The sequence below is a fragment of the Amblyraja radiata genome, chromosome 33 (genome assembly GCF_010909765.2).
Source record: "Amblyraja radiata isolate CabotCenter1 chromosome 33, sAmbRad1.1.pri, whole genome shotgun sequence".
NCBI classification, from domain to species: domain Eukaryota; kingdom Metazoa; phylum Chordata; class Chondrichthyes; order Rajiformes; family Rajidae; genus Amblyraja; species Amblyraja radiata.
In genome coordinates, this window is record NC_045988.1 from 2,226,493 (window position 1) to 2,242,873 (window position 16,381).

The window sequence follows — 16,381 nt, forward strand, 5'->3', positions numbered from 1 at the left end:
TGCCTCACAGCGCCAGAGACCCGGGTTTGATCCTGACTACGGGTGCTGTCTGTACGGAGTTTGTACGTTCTCCCCGTGACCTGCGTGGGTTTTCTCCAGGTGCTCCGGTTTCCTCCCACACTCCAAAGACGTACAGGTCTGTAGGCTAATTTGCTTAGTATAATTGTAAAAATTGTCCCTAGTGCGTGTGGCATATTTTTTGTGTGCAGGAATCGCCGGGTCGGCGTGGACTCGGTGGGACGAAGGACATTTTTCCGCACTGTATCTCTAAACTAAACTTTCAAAAATCTGCAGGAAGCAACTGCAGATGCTGGTTTAAACTGAAGACAGATACAAAAAGCTGGAGTAACTCAGCGGGACAGGCAGCATCTCTGGAGAGAAGGAATGGGTGACGTTTCGTTTGAGACGCAGAGTCTGAAGAAGGGTCTCGACCCGAAACATCACCCATTCATTCTCCCTAAAACAAAATCTGCACTCTCCTCTGCTCTGTACTCCCTTGCAATCTGCACCCAAAACACTTTGTACCTTTGTTGGGAAATCTAAATGCAGCATATTGGATACAAGCAACCTGGATAAAAAGATAGAAACAATCTTCTGTTATGATGAACTGAAAACTACCAGGATTTTCATTAAAAAATCATCTTTGTCATTAATGCTCGTGGTTGAAGGGAAGATGTGATCCTTGTCCAGCCTGCATGACTCCTGACCAACTGCAATGTGGCTGAGTATTAATTAGTATCTGGGTTTGCCCAGCACCCAGTATTTCAAAGCTGTGCTGTTTTGTTGCAATCCTTTCACCACAACAATTCTGAGGTCTCCAGGATGTTACACAGCCATCCGACGGGCAATTTGTTTAGCTTAGTTTAGAGATACAGCATGGAAACAGGCCCTTTGGCCCACCGTGTCTACGCCAACCATCGATCACCCCCTACACTAGTTCTATATGTTCCTACTTTTCCATCTTACGCATTAGGGGCAATTTACAGAAGCCAATTAACCTACAAACCTATACGACAGGAATGTGGGTGGAAACCGGAGCACCCAGAATAACTCACATGGCCACAGAGAGAACGTACACACTCATCACAGACAACACCTGTAGTCAGGATCGAACCTGGGTCTGTGGCGATGTGAGGCAGCAACTCCACCACTACAATTGCATTGTTCCACATCTGCACCACCCAGTTACGAAGTTACGGAAAGACTTTCAACCTTAACCTTGTCCGCGATATCCACGTCCCATGAGAAGGTAAATAATCCAACACACCTTGGGACATTTTACAATATTAACATCGTTAGTTGCATGCAAGTTTTAAAATTCTGCCACCTCCCTTTTCTCTCCACTCCTCACCCGATAATTTGTCATTTTTTAGAGATAAAAATGGAGAAAACTGCAAGTAAAAATATGCATAAGTCAAAAGTCCAATGTTGCTGCATTGGAGCCTGAATCTATTTGATGTAATATATTTGTAGTTAAGTGCTTTCTGTTGGTTTTTGATTTGATCGAATCGCTGATTGAATGCGGGACAAAGCTTTGCAAATTGGTCGTGTTTATCTGCACTCTCTGGAATCTCTGACCAAGCAAAACCTTCTGGCACAATAAATGCACATTCTATTCCAGTCGCAGCCCCTCCAGCAGCCAACAGTAACAACTCACATTAATATACCATTGTTTAACCCGGTTAAACATTCCAAGACATACACAGGAGTGTTACTAAACAAAGTTTGATACTGAGTGTTCAGAAACAGAACGTGAAACAGTTTTGCTGTTGAATAGGAATACTTTATTGTCCCATGTGACTAGGCACAGTGAGATTCTTTGCTTGCATACACAATGTATACAAACAGCGGCCACCTACCGCCCTGACAAAGGTACAAAGCACACGGCTCCCCCTTTTGTCCCTCCACTCCACCACAGCGGTCCCCATTGTCCTTTGTCTTACCCCCCCCCCCCCCTTGTCCATTGTTCTTCCCCTCCCCTCTCAGCAAGACAGATCCGGGAGGCATCAAGACCGCGGTGCCTCGATAAAGGCCTCCCGCTGCGTTCCCAGTCCACAGCCGCGGCCCGTCGCGAAACCTTCCGGCCGTGCGGCCCGTCGGGAAGTGCAGCGTAGTTTCACCAGGTTAATTCCCGGGATGGCGGGACTGTCATTTTATGAAAGAATGGGTCGACTGTGCTTGTATTCACTGGAATTTAGGATGAGAGGGGATCTTATAGAAACATATAAAATTATTAAGTGATTGGACAGGCTAGAGGCAGGAAACATGTTCCCGATGTTGGGGGAGTCCAGAACCAGGGGGCACAGTTTAAGAATAAGGGGTAGGCCATTTGCAATGGAGATGAGGAAAACCTTATTCGCCCAGAGAGTTGTGCATTTGTGGAATTCTCTGCCTCAGAAGGCAGTGGAGGCCGATTCACTGGATGGATTCATAAGAGAGTTAGATAGAGCAGAATCAAGGGATGTGGGGAGAAGGCAGGAACGGGGTACTGATTGTGGATGGTCAGCCTTGATCTTATTGAATGGCGGTGCTGCCTCAAAGGGCCGAATGGCCTACTCCTAGACGTATTTTCTATGTATTCTATCTTTACGTCAGGAAATAGAGGCCCATGTTTTGCGTTGGGAATAAATTGATGACAGGGTGGCACGGTGGCGCAGCGGTAGAGTTGCTGCCTCACACGCCAAGACACAGGTTCCATCCTGACCACGGATGCTGCCTGTATGGAGTTTGTACCTTCTCCCTGTGATCGTATGCGTTTTGCTTGTGTACGGGGTGATCACTGGTTGGCACGGATTCGGTGGGCCGAAGGGCCTGTTTCTCTAAAGTATAAATTCTAAATGTGTGCAACTAAACATTGAAAATAGACATTGGGGTCTGAGTTCCCGACTCTGTACCAATTCCCAGCTACTGTGAGCCCAATAGTACCCAATAGACTAATGAACCTGGCCAATGGATCGGCATGCAACTATGATGCTTAACTATTCATTGAGAGCCTGTTTGAAACATCACTGCAGAGACATGGACATAGAGACACTAGATTATTAGTAACCAGCACCAGGCACAGTTCTTGAACAATGTCATCATTAGACTTGCAAAGGGAAGTGCCCGGCAGATTTTCTAGAATGGTGTATCCTGCACAGAAACCAACACTACCACATTCTTCTCAAGAGAAGTGTTGATTTTCCAACACACATGGCCATTAAGAGGCATTGCTACACGACAGATATTTAAGCATGCGTAGTTCAGCTAGGTTTCTTCCATTGCTTGGAAAGCCTTGTTTTACCTGCTCACAGGTCCCCTGTAGAGGTAGACACAAGGAAATGCAGAAGCTGATAACTTGCTGAGAACAAACATAATGCTGGAGTAACTCAGCGGGGCAGGCAGCATCTCTGGACAAAAGGAATAGGTGATGTTTCGAGTTGAGACCCTTCTTCAGAGTCGAAGGGATTCTTCAGAAGATTTTTGATCTGAAACGTCACCCTACTCCAGCATTTTGTGTCTATCTTTGGTGTAAACCAGCATTGCAGTTCCTTCTTAAACAAATTGCTGGAGTTTCTCAGGAGAAACTCAGCGGGTGCAGCAGCATCTATGGAGCGAAGGAAATAGGCAACGTTTCGGGCCGAAACCCTTCTTTGTTGAAACGTTGCCTATTTCCTTCGCTCCATAGATGCTGCTGCACCCGCTGAGTTTCTCCAGCATTTTTGTGTACCTTCGATTTTCCAGCATCTGCAGTTCCTTCTTAAACAAATTGCTGGAGTTTCTCAGCGGATCAGGCCTCGTGTCTGGAGGACATGGACAGGCCATGCTTTGGATCGGGACCCCTCTTCAGACGGTAGTAGTTTCAACATTGGAAAAGAGACCCACTGTTTCTGCCTGACAGCCTTGTATATATACTCCACACTGGCCTTTTGCTCTGACTACAAAGTCCATGGCATCAATTAGGTTTTAAAAAAAACATACCTCCTTCAAGTGTGTAAAAGTTTGGATGGCAAATTCCAAAGTTTAGGTTTTGGATTATCTGCTGCATATGAGAGGATGAAGAGGGGTCACGTCTGAAGACGTGTTGCAGACAGTGAATGGAGCTCTTGGAGGCCGGAAAAGATGGAGGAGGTTCACTTAGAAACAGTGAAGAGAAGACGAGAGATATTCCACACTGTGCAAGGCGTCTTATGATACAGATTACTGGTTGTTGCACCATCAAAAATAGGACATTGTATCTCAAACCTCAGACTTCCATCAAAAATTCATAAGAATCTATCAATCACCACCTTAAAAATATCCATTGACTGGGCCTCCACAGCCTTGAACTCCACAGATTCACCAGTGTAGTAATGGTAGTGGGGTATGGAGCTACATGAGGTTAGAGTGATTGAGAGAGTGAGATCGTAATGCCCCTGTCCCACTTAGGAAACCTGAACGGAAACCTCTGGAGACTTTGCGCCCCACCCAGGGTTTCCGTGCGGTTCCCGGAGGTTGCAGGTGGTTGCCGGAGGTTGCAGGTAGTGGAAGCAGGTAGGGAGACTGACAAAAACCTCCGGGAGACTGACGGAAGCGTGGCTGCCAATCTGCGCCTACGGCCCCTCCGACCACCACCAATCACTCACACACATTCACACACATTCACACACAGGCAAAGGTGGGTGAAGTGTCTTGCCCAAGGACACAACGACAGTATGCACTCCAAGCGGGATTCGAACCGGCTACCTTCCAGTTGCCAGCCGAACACTTAGCCCATTGTGCCATCTGTCGTCCCTATGGAGCAGCTGGGCTTGTACACTCTGGAGTTTAGAAGGATGAGAGGGTATCTCATTGAAACATATAAGATTTTTAAGGGTTTGGACACGCTAGAGGCAGGAAACATGTTCCCGATGTTGGGGGAGTCCAGAACCAGGGGCCACAGTTTAAGAATAAGGAATAAGCCATTTAGAGCGGAGACGAGGAAACAGAGTGGTGAGTCTGTGGAATTCTCTGCCTAAGAGGGCGGTGGAGGCAGGTTCTCTGGATGCTTTCAAGAGAGAGCTAGATAGGGCTCTTAAAAATAGCGGAGTCAGGGGATATGGGGAAAAGACAGGAACGGGGTACTGATTGGGGATGATCAGCCATGATCACATTGAATGGCGGTGCTGGCTCGAAGGGCCGAATGGCCTAATCCTGCACCTATTGTCTATTGTCTATTGTCTATTGACTCCAACCACCTCAGCACGGAACTTGGGAACTTCCTACTTGAAATGACACCTCGTGAGTTTTAACTTTTAGAAAGGAGACGAGGAGGAATTTCTTTAGTCAGAGGGCGGTGAATCTGTGGAATTCACTGCCACGGAAGGCTGTGGAGGCCAAGTCAGTGGATATTTTTAAGGTGGGGATTGATTGTAAATTCAATGCAGTGATTCAATTTAAGGCGGAGGTTGACAGGTTGTTGATTAGTGCGGGTGTCTGCGGTTTCTGGGGAGAAGGCAGGAGACGGGGGTTGAGGGGGAAAGATAGATGGGCCGAATGGCCTAATTCTGCTCCCACAACATGAACTTATGAACTGCTCCAATTAAAACTTGGACCCAAGATGCTGGAGTTTCAGGTCGGGAATGTCACCCATTCATGTTCTCCAGGGATGCTTCCTGACCTGCTGAGTTACTCCACCATTTTGTGTCTTTCCTTGGTAAAGCAGCATCTGCAGTCTGTTGAAGTTTAACAATTAAAGTTTCACGGGCACTCCTGATTTTGTTGTTCCCACCATCGTGGTGCTGCTCTCCACATGCCCCCCCCCCACCTCTCCACATTATGGAGTCATGCAGGCACCAACCTCCTTTCCATTGACTAGCGATACCTCAAGCTGCCTCGGCAAGGCCAGCAGCATAATCAAGGATGAGTCGCACCCTGGTACAGAAGTGTGAAAAGGTACAGAAGTGTGGAAACGCACACCTCCAGATCCAGGGACTGTTTGTTCCCAGTTGTTATCAGGCAACTGGATCATCCTACCACAACAAGAGAGCAGTCCTGAACTACTATCTACCTCATTGGTGATCTTGCACTATCTTTGATCAGACTTTAGTGGCTTTACTGTGCACTGAACATTATTCCCTTATCATATATCTATACAGTGTAAATGGCTCGATTGTAATCATGTATTGTCTTTCCGCTGACTGGCCAGCAAGCAACAAACGCTTTTCACTGTACCTCGGGCAGCGGTATAAATATTGACTTTTCTAACTTCAAGTAACCCTTGCTTTCCCTCCCTCTCCATCCCTTCCCCCTTCCCATTTCTCCGACTAGTCTGACTGTCCTCATTTATATTTTATCTATTTGCTATGATGTTACCTTCTCCCCGCTAACAATGATCTATACTACATTTGCCTTGATCTCCACCCCCTTTGTCTAATTTTCACACCTTCAACTTCCTTATCCCTGCATCTCCCCCTGCCCTGACTCAGTCTGAAGAAGGGTCTCGACCCGCAACGTCACCAATTCCTTCTCTCCAGAGATGCTGCCTGTCCCGCTGAGTTACTCCGGCATTTTGTGTCTATTGACAATAAACTAAACTGAACTGAGTGGGCAGCAGGATGGTGAACCTGAATGGGCAAGGGGACATCAGAAGGTCACTCACTCACTGTGCCCGAGCTGCCTGCTCACTGACCCTGCTAACTCTTACAAGATTAGTGATAGATGGCACCAACAGGACTGATCCCTTTAACTGCTCAGCAGATTTTCTGGGCCATAACCCGAGATTACAGCAGTTTAACATCAACTGCGGAGTTGAATAAATCAGCAGTAATTTGAAAGAAATCCAGATGTGAGATTTTCGGCAGAAGGTTTATACTGTCTGCAAGCTCTCTCTCCCTCTCTCAGAGAGAAGATTGCGTTGAGATCAGGATCCCTATGATTTATGTAAATTCCTCTGTCAATTTGCAATGTAAATTTGGTTATAAATCCTGCATTTGATGTTGATGGGCAGGTGGAGCCAATTGGGGAGGAGTGGAATTTAGACTTTACTTTAGAGATACAGCATGGATACAGACCCTTCAGCCCATCGAGTCCACACCGACCAGCAATCACCGGTATGCTAGCACTATCCTACACACACACACTAGGGACAATTTACAATTTTACCAAAGCTCCAAACCTCCACATCTTTTGAGTGCGGGAGGAATCCAGAGCCCCTGGAGAAAACCCACGTGGTCACAGGGAGAACATCCAAACTCCTGATTCACCCGGGCTCCCTCACCCCCTTTATACAACACCCGCAAATTGTACAGAAATAGTCTACTGATCCCCCGTGCAAGAGGGGCCAGGTTTTGAAGCCATTTCCCAATTCCAGTCCACCCTCCAGGTGTAATGGCCCCAGTTCCAGGCAAGCCCCAGGCTGCTGTGGGCCTCCAGCCATCGCCATCCCTTGGACCAGCTGCTTGACCGGCAAACCAACATCCCTCTCCTCGACCATCCACCTTTGTTCCCCGAACGGGACATCTTTGTACCGAATGGATCGGTACAATCCATCACAATGTCTTCACAATGCTGCCAGACTCATTGAGTTACTCCAGCCATCGAATGGGTCGACTGGGCTTGTATTCACTGGAATTTAGAAGGATGAGAGGCTATCTTATAGAAACATAAAATTCTTAAGGGATTAGACAGGCTAGATGCAAGAAAAATTTCCCCAATGTTTTGGACTCTCCCAACATCGGGAAAATGTTTCCTGCCTCTAGCGTGTCCAAGCCCTTAATAATCTTATATGTTTCAATGATATCCCCTCTCATCCTTCTGAACTCCAGAGTGTACAAGCCCAGCTGCTCCATTCTCTCAGCATATAACAGTCCCGCTATCCCGGGAATTAACCTTGTGAACCTACGCTGCACTCCCTCAATAGGAAGAATGTCCTTCCTCAAATTAGGGGACCAAAACTGCACACAATACTCCAGGTGTGGTCTCACTAGGGCCCTGTTCAACTGCAGATGGACCTTTTTGCTCCTATATTCGATTCCTCTTGTTATAAAGGCCAAAATGCAATTCGCTTTCTTCACTGCCTGCTGTGACTGATTTATGACTGAGATGAGGAAAAACATTTTCACACAGAGAGTTGTGAATCTGTGGAACTCTCTGCCACAGAAGGCAGTGGAGGCCAATTCACTGGATGCATTCAAGAGAGAGTTAAATATAACTCTTAGGGCTAAGGGAATCAAGGGATATGGGGAGAAAGCAGGAACGGGGTACTGATTCTGAATGATCTAGCCATGATCATATTGAATGGCGGTGCTGGCTCGAAGGGCTGAATGGCCTACTCCTGCACTTACTTTCTATGTTTCTATGTACCGACCTGGTAGGCCAGATGCCAGATCCCGGTTCCCTCTCCTCTCCCACCTGCCATGCTCCCAGCCATTCGAGTCCATTGTTGCCAGCTCACTCCTACCGGTCATGTCTCGGTGGGCTCCCCCTTCCGGGCTGAGGTCTGCATGGTTCTTCTAGCAGGAGGCCGGCATGCCGTTTCTCGGAGATTCCCGAAATGGGTTGGATCTGTGCTGCTTCTTGTAGGCAGGACGTATCTGGGCAATCTTCCACAGTGCCGGATTGATGCCTTGCTGTAGCTGTACTGGAACGGCTTGGCTAAGAGTGAGATTTGGTCTTAAACAAACTCTTGTGTGGCTATGAATTTCCTTACTGGCAGAGCTGGCAAGTTTAGACCATGATTTACAGCAGATTATTGATGCCTTACACCACATTTCCTGCAAATCTCGACAGAATGCAAAAATAAAGAAGCAAACTCAAATCAATAGCAACTGAGGAAAACTGACAGACATGAATTATTGATTTTGTGAATCACGTTGAAGAGAATCCGATATCATCAAACTATTATTTATATCCATTAGGCACAGCATGGTTAAGAAAATGCTGCAGAGTTGTGTTTTCATTTCTTTGTGTAACTTATACTGAAGTTCTGCAGGTGCATTCACATGTACGGACAGCCCTCATGAGCTCTGAATTATACATCTCCCAGCAGAAGTTGTCATAACACACCAGAGGCATAGAAACATCTGCATCCAATTCTGAACTAACATATATGTGGTAAACCCAGATTGTGTGTTAGACCATAAGACATAGGAGGAGAATTAGGCCATTTGGTCCATCAGGTCTACCCCGCCATTCAATCTTGGCTGATCTATTTTTCCCTCTCTTTAAGAATAAGGAGTAAGCCATTTAGAACGGAGACGAGGAAACACTTTTTCTCACAGAGAGTGGTGAGTCTGTGGAATTCTCTGCCTCAGAGGGCGGTGGAGGCCGGTTCTCTGGATGCTTTCAAGAGAGAGCTTAAGTCCTCCCTCCACCACCTCCAGTTTAAATTCCATTTGGAATATTTTGGAGGCCCAAGAAACCAAGAACCAAGAAACTAAGAGCTAGATAGGGCTCTTAAAAATAGCGGAGTCAGGGATATGGGGAGAAGGCAGAAACGGGGTACTGATTGGGGATGGTACACAAAATTGCTGGGGAAACTCAGCGGGTGCAGCAGCATCTATGGAGCGAAGGAAATAGGCGACGTTTCGGGCCGAAACCCCAATACTGATTGGGGATGATTGGTCAATTGGCTTTGGTAAAATTATAAATTGTTCCTAGTGTGTAGGATCGAGCTAGTGTATGGAGTGATCGCTGGTCAGCACGAACTCGGTGGGCCGAAGGGCCTGATTCCACGCTGAATCCCTAAAGTCTAAAAAAGTTTAAAAGACCTTGGAGTGGAAGTGACAAATCTTTGACCAAAACTGTATTCAGTACTCCAGCTATGATTAATATACTTTCACCATGACCTTGCTACACTTACAGTATGTTACATGCTCCAGCCAATAATGCAAAGTGTTTTCTTAATAATTTTATTGACCGGTTGGGTCACCTTGAGAGATCTGTGGCCATGTACTCCAGATCGCCTCCCTTCGTCTAACTTCCTGGAGTCTGATCATTTATTCTCTAGTCTTTTGTCTTGTCTGTTCTTCCACTCGTACATCTCCAGATTGAATTCCCTCTCAACATAACCTGTCTATTGGAGTCCGCAGATTTTCTCCCCCATCATCAAACACACAGCTGCTTTGGCAAAAAGTGCATTTTATGAACACGTTGATTGCATATAGGTCTAATTAATGAATATGCCAGAAAGGAAAGGGCCAGTTTAGGGCCTGTCCCACTTTCATGACCTAATTCACGACCTTTTTTACTCGTGGACATTTTTCATCAGGCTAGAAAAACGCCCCGACCTACTTGATGCCATGAGTACCTACGACTAGCATCACGACCTGCTACAACCTACCTACGACCTCGTGCCGACCATGCTGCGAGTATGAGTCAAGGGCAAACCCGGCAGAGGTTGTGAGAGTGGGACAGGCCAGTTTCTGTGCTGTACTGTTCTATGGCCCCATGTTCTGTGGATACTCAATACCACCCTTCGAATGTGCTCATCTGTTCAAGAACTTCTTAATTTGGGCAGCACCATGGCGCTGCGGTAGAGTTGCTGCCTCACAGCGCCAGAGACCCGGGTTCGATCCTTGCTACGGGTGCTGTCTGTATGGAGTTTGTACGTTCTCCCCGTGACGCGCGTGGGTTTTCTCCGAGATCTTCGGTTTCCTTCCACACTCCAAAGGTGTCCAAGTTTGCAGGTTAGTTGGCTTGGTATGAATGTAATAATTGTCCCTAGTGTGTGTAGGATAGTGTTGATGTGCGGGCATTGCAATGTCGGCACTCGGTGGGCCGAAGGGCCTGTTTCCGCGCTGTATCTCTAAACTAAACTAAAGATCATTAGCATCAAATCTATTTTCTGGACTACTTCCCACATTTTCTCTGTAGTTTATAAATCAATCTGAGTCAAATTCTAACAATTCACAACTCCCCAAAGAAAACTCCCCTCATTGAAACTTTAAATACTCCATCATCTATCTCCCAATATACCAATTCTGGACCTTTCTCTCTCAAGGAAGCATCCTCACACTATTTACTTGGTCATGCCCCACAGAAACTTGAGGAGAATCAGATCACCTCTCCTTCTAAACCAAGACAGTTTGCGCCATTTTCAATATGACCCGTCAACCCTCAAATCTAATGTGTTAACGCAGGGTGGGTTCAATGGAATCAGCAGATTTAATAGCTGTAAATAACCACACGTGAGAAACGGATTCTTGTTTGAGGAGGTGGTGGCAACTTTAGCCCAGAATGCGTCGGTATCTTCGGGAGAGGGGAGGAGAGAACGTGGAAAAATAACAATCAAGAATGTGTGTGTTCCTGCCCTGGAGCCGTTAGTACCAGCCTTACACTCCCACCAGCATTCGGGTGACAAAAGCTTTGCACAGAGTAGGAAATAACATTGTGCGCTACAATGTACATCAGCTTAAGTCATGATACTCCAGATTCAATGGTGCGTGGTGTAACTAATAAAGGTAAAACAAAGGAATTGGCTGCGGTCCAGGAACTGGCATTATCTCCTGATCTGGGTAGCCAAGTGGCACATGTAAACTGATAGGATCTTCTTTCCCACAAGATCCAACTAATCATTCCTTTCTTGTCCAATTGAAACCTCACTTACATACCATATATTTCAATGCTTCATTCTCCAGATGAAGGAATTTTAAATTAATTTACGAGCAAAACGGCAAGGCTACTGGATGTAGAATGGCGTTGATATGTGTGTTTAGTCTCTCAATTTATTGACATCTAATAGAGACATGGAGTGCATATAGCTGCCATTATCAACCAATAACTGCATGGGTTAATGTGTCAGGTAATAACAGGAAGATGGAGCTGAGCAAATGGAGGCAGAAGATGAAACTAGATTTGGCAACTTTGCATCTGATTATTGCTCAAATCCAGCAATGTCATTAACAGTTTATATCCACGAGTAGTTGCTCTACTCAACAGCTATAAATCTGTAGCCTCCCTTTGATCTGGTATTTTGTTGGTTCACATGCTTGACCAATGGTGTTTTATCATTAATGTTTTATTATTATTAATGTTTAGTGTTTTCTGAGTTATTCGTAGCTGTCACTGGATGTCATGTTGTTACTTGTGGGCGAAGCACCAAGGCAAATTCCTTGTATGTGAATACTTGGCCAATAAACTTACTTACTTACTTTAGAAACAAGGAAATGCAGATGTTGGTTTACAAAAATGGCACAAAGAGTTGGAGTAACTCAGCATGTCAGGCAGCATCTGTGGATAACATGGATGGGTGACGTTTCTTGGTCGGGACCCTTCTTCACACTGATTGTGGTAGGAGGTGGAGGGAGGGGGTGGAGGGGGAAGAAATATGGAAGAGTGGACATGTACATCAAAGCCAGGGAAGTAACAGGTGGAAGGACACAAACGGGTAACTCAACGGGTAACGCAAGCTGGAGTAACTCAACGGGTTTGGCAACATCTCCGGAGAACATGGGTAGGTGACGTTTGGGTTAGGACCTTTCTGCAGACTGACCAAACCACCCCCTTTGCTCTTCTTTGCTCAATACTTGTCAGCCCCCCCCCCCCCCCAACCAACTCCACCCCACCACCATTAATCTGAAGATCCTGACCCAAAACGTCACCTATTCATGTTCTCCAGAAATGTTGCCTGACCTGCTGAGTTACTGCAGCACTGTATATTTTTTCCATTGAACTTCCCCAGTTATTTCATCCTCTGCTCAACTAATTTGATGGAATGAGAGACTGATTCAGCACAGAAGTATCCAGATACCGGTTAATGTCAACATTGGTTGCAATGCTCTTTACTCACAACCCCCTGGTGTTTTACCTGTGTCCTCTGGAGACTCGCCAGAGTGAGTCATTTATTATGGAGTCGATGTTGAAAATGTCACCTCAAACTCTCCCCCGAGATTGTTCAGGCTGGGATTCATGGGAATAAGGTGGCAATGGAGCAAGGTGGTGTGGTTTACATAATTCCTTGGACAACCTATCGGGACATAAATGTAGAAAATGCTTCTTCTGTTCCATCAGAGGCTAACAAAGACTAAAGGTAAATAAGTAAATATTGCAGGACATTTTAATTCTGATTTACTTTCTTTATTCTCCCAATTAAAATACTTTTTAAAAAAAACCAAACAGTTGAGGCTTAACTAGGTGATATGTCAGTGTTGTCTTATGTCCAAATATTTAAAAAATGGAATCTGGATTAAACCATGCAGCCATTTTGTGGTTCCCTGTTCGACTCCAACTCATTCCCAGCCCCTAACATCTTTTCCCAAAAGCCTAGTTTATTCACATCAACGAACACAACGTTTGTAAGAAAAAACTAATATCATTAAATGGCTGCGGGGTCTTCAGCCCAGATCCCCAGCGATCGAAATCCTGACATTATATATTTCATATTGTTTTTTCTCCTGGCGTCAATGGTCTGTGTGTCGATTCGGATGCCATTCACATCGCCCTGCAGTTGCATAAGAATTCTGATCATGGTTCTAATGTCCCACCGACTCTCTGCCTCTTCAGATTTCACGCTGAAACGTTAACAAGAACTGACACAGGAGATTACAAGCAGACAGTTGGAAATTCCTGGTCTTTGTGCAGTGTGGACCTGAGCCAGTACTGCCAGCAACTGCAATCTACACAGGGGAAGCGAGAGAGAGAGAGAATGGGAGAGAGTGGGAGAGAGAGGGAGAGAGGGAGATAGAGAGAGAGAGGGAGAGAGAGAGGGGGAGTGGGGGTAGGAGAGAGTGAGGGAGAGGGAGAGGGAGAGAGGGAATGAGAGGGAGAGAGGGAGAGAGATATATAGAGAGAGAGCCAAAGAGCGAATGTGATTGAAAGAGACAGAGTGAGACAGAGAGAGGAGAGAGAGAAGGGAAGAGAGAGATGTCGGAGAGAAGATGAGAGAAGATGAGACGATGATAGAGGGAGACGCAGAGAGCAGAGACGAGCACGACGACCTGATGAGAGATGATGAGACGAGGCAAGGGAGACTGCGGCGAGACGAGAGTAGATGAGGAACGTGAGAGAGGAGAAGAGTGAGAGGGGAGAGAGGGATTGAGCGGGAGAGAAGAGAGAGAGAGAGAGAGAGAGAGAGAGTGTGAGTGAGAGTGAGAGGGAGAGAGAGAGAGAGTGAGTGAGAGTGAGAAATAGAGGGAGAGGGAGAGGGAGAGAGGGAGAGAGAGAGTGAGAGTGAGAGAGAGAGGGGGAGAGAGGGAGAGAGAGAGAGAGAGGGAGAGAGAGTGAGTGAGTGAGAGTGAGAAATAGAGGGAGAGGGAGAGAGGGAGAGGGAGAGAGAGAGAGGGAGAGAGGGAGGGAGAGGGAGAGGGAGAGAGAGAGATTGAGCAAATGCGAGAGAAAGAAAAAATATGCAAACGAGAGAAACAAAGACAGAGAGATAGAATGTGAGAGAAAGTGAGAATGAGAGAGAGGGAGAGAGAATGTAGGAAAGACACGATAGACAAAGAAACAGAGATAGAATATGAGAGAGAGAATGCGTGAATGAGAGAGATAATATGACAGAGAGAATGTGTGTGAGAGAGAGGCAGACAAAGAAACAGAGAAAGATTGAATATGAGTGAAAGAGAGAATGTGAGAGAGGAAGAGAGAGAATGTGAGAACAAGAGGGGGTGCTTTCTAACTGAAGGAAAGATCTCTTTGCAAGAAGAGGCACAGGAAGGGGTGTCCAGTCTGGCTGTTGCTCAACTTGAAGGCTTCGTTCAAGGCAGGGCATAGCCGCCCGCCCGCCCGGCATTGTTTTGACCCCATTCCCAGCTGCAGTCCCTCAGGCATTGTGGGGGTGCTGGAGTGCTGACAGCCAGGCAGAGCGTACATCTGTGTGTGGACCAGTTATGGTTCGTGTACATCCCTTGAGGACATCGTCAACCTGTAGCTGATAGAATGTCAAAACTCACCTTCAAAGCTTTGAAATTAAGGACCAAGTTATCCATGTTAGTCTATAAAAATGTTACAGTGGTGCAGGCTTCTCCCTCAAGTCGACCATTTAGGGGGGAAAGTTCCCCACGTTTGCCTATTTTTATAGCTATCGCACTTTTTAATGGAACTGAAATAACTTCATAAGGTAGACACAAAATACTGGAGTAACTCAGCGGGTCAGGCAGCATCTCTGGAGAGAAGGAATAGGCGACGTTTCGGGTCGAGACCCTTCTTCGATGTTTCGGGTCGAGACCCTTCTTCAGACTTCTTCACCAGTCTGAAGAAGGGTCTCGACCCAAAACCTCGCCCATTCCTTCTCCCCAGAGATGCTGCCTGAGTCACCCAGCTTTTTGTGTCTGCCTTTGATTCAAACCAGCATCTGCAGTTCCTTCTTACACAAAGAATTCACACGTCCACTTGTGAAATTCTTGTTAAATTTGAAGAGAAGTGGAGTTTATTTTGAGCTTTGCAGTGGATGTAAGTGAGGGAGAACGGAACAAGGTGTAACCAGTGAAAACGATCGAGTACTTGCAAAGCACAGGTCAGAAACAGAAGGAAGCACTTGGTCCACAACTACTCTAATGTCTGGAACAGCATGGAATAAATGCAGAGGAAAACTCCTTGTAAACTTCCCATCGAACATCACCAGGCTGTTTAGATACATGGTTTAGATACATCAAGCTGGAAAGGGTGCAGAGAGGATTTACGAGGATGTTGCCAGGACTCATGGGTATGAGCTACAGGGAGAGGTTGAGCAGGCTGGGACACTATTCCTTGGAGCGCAGGGAATGAATGAAGGGTGATCTTAGGGAGGTGTCTTCAATCATGAGATTAATATATAGGGTAGAGATGCACAGTCTTTTGCCCAGGCTAGGGGAATCGAGGACCAGAGGATGTAGGTTTAAGATGAAGGGGAAAAAATTGAATTGGAATCTAAGGGGTAACTTTTTCACACATAGGGTGATGGGTGGAACAAGCTGCCAGAGGAGGTAGTTGAGGCAGAGACTATCACAATGTTTAAGAAACAGTTAGACAGGTACATGGATAGGACAGGTTTGGATGGATAGACAATAGACAATAGACAATAGGTGCAGGAGTAGGCCATTCGGCCCTTCGAACCAGCACAGCCATTCAATGTGATCATGGCTGATCATCCACAATCAATACCCCGTTCCTGCCTGCTCCCCATATCCCCTGACTCCGCTATCTTTAAGAGCCCTATCTAGCTCTCTCTTGAAAGCATCCAGAGAACCCGCCTCCACCGCCCTCTGAGGCAGAGAATTCCACAGACTCACCACTCTCTGTGAGAAAAAGTGTTTCCTCGTCTCCGTTCTAAATAGCCAATGGATATGGGCCAAACGCAGGCAGGTGGGACTAGGGTAGCTGGGACATGTTGGCCTGTATGGGCAAGTTGGGCCGAAGGGCCTGTTTCCACACTGTATGATTCTATGACTATGACTAAAACACAATGTCTATTCTCCCAGTAGGACATCCAGGGCTGGTGCTACAAAGGTACTACATAAACTTATCT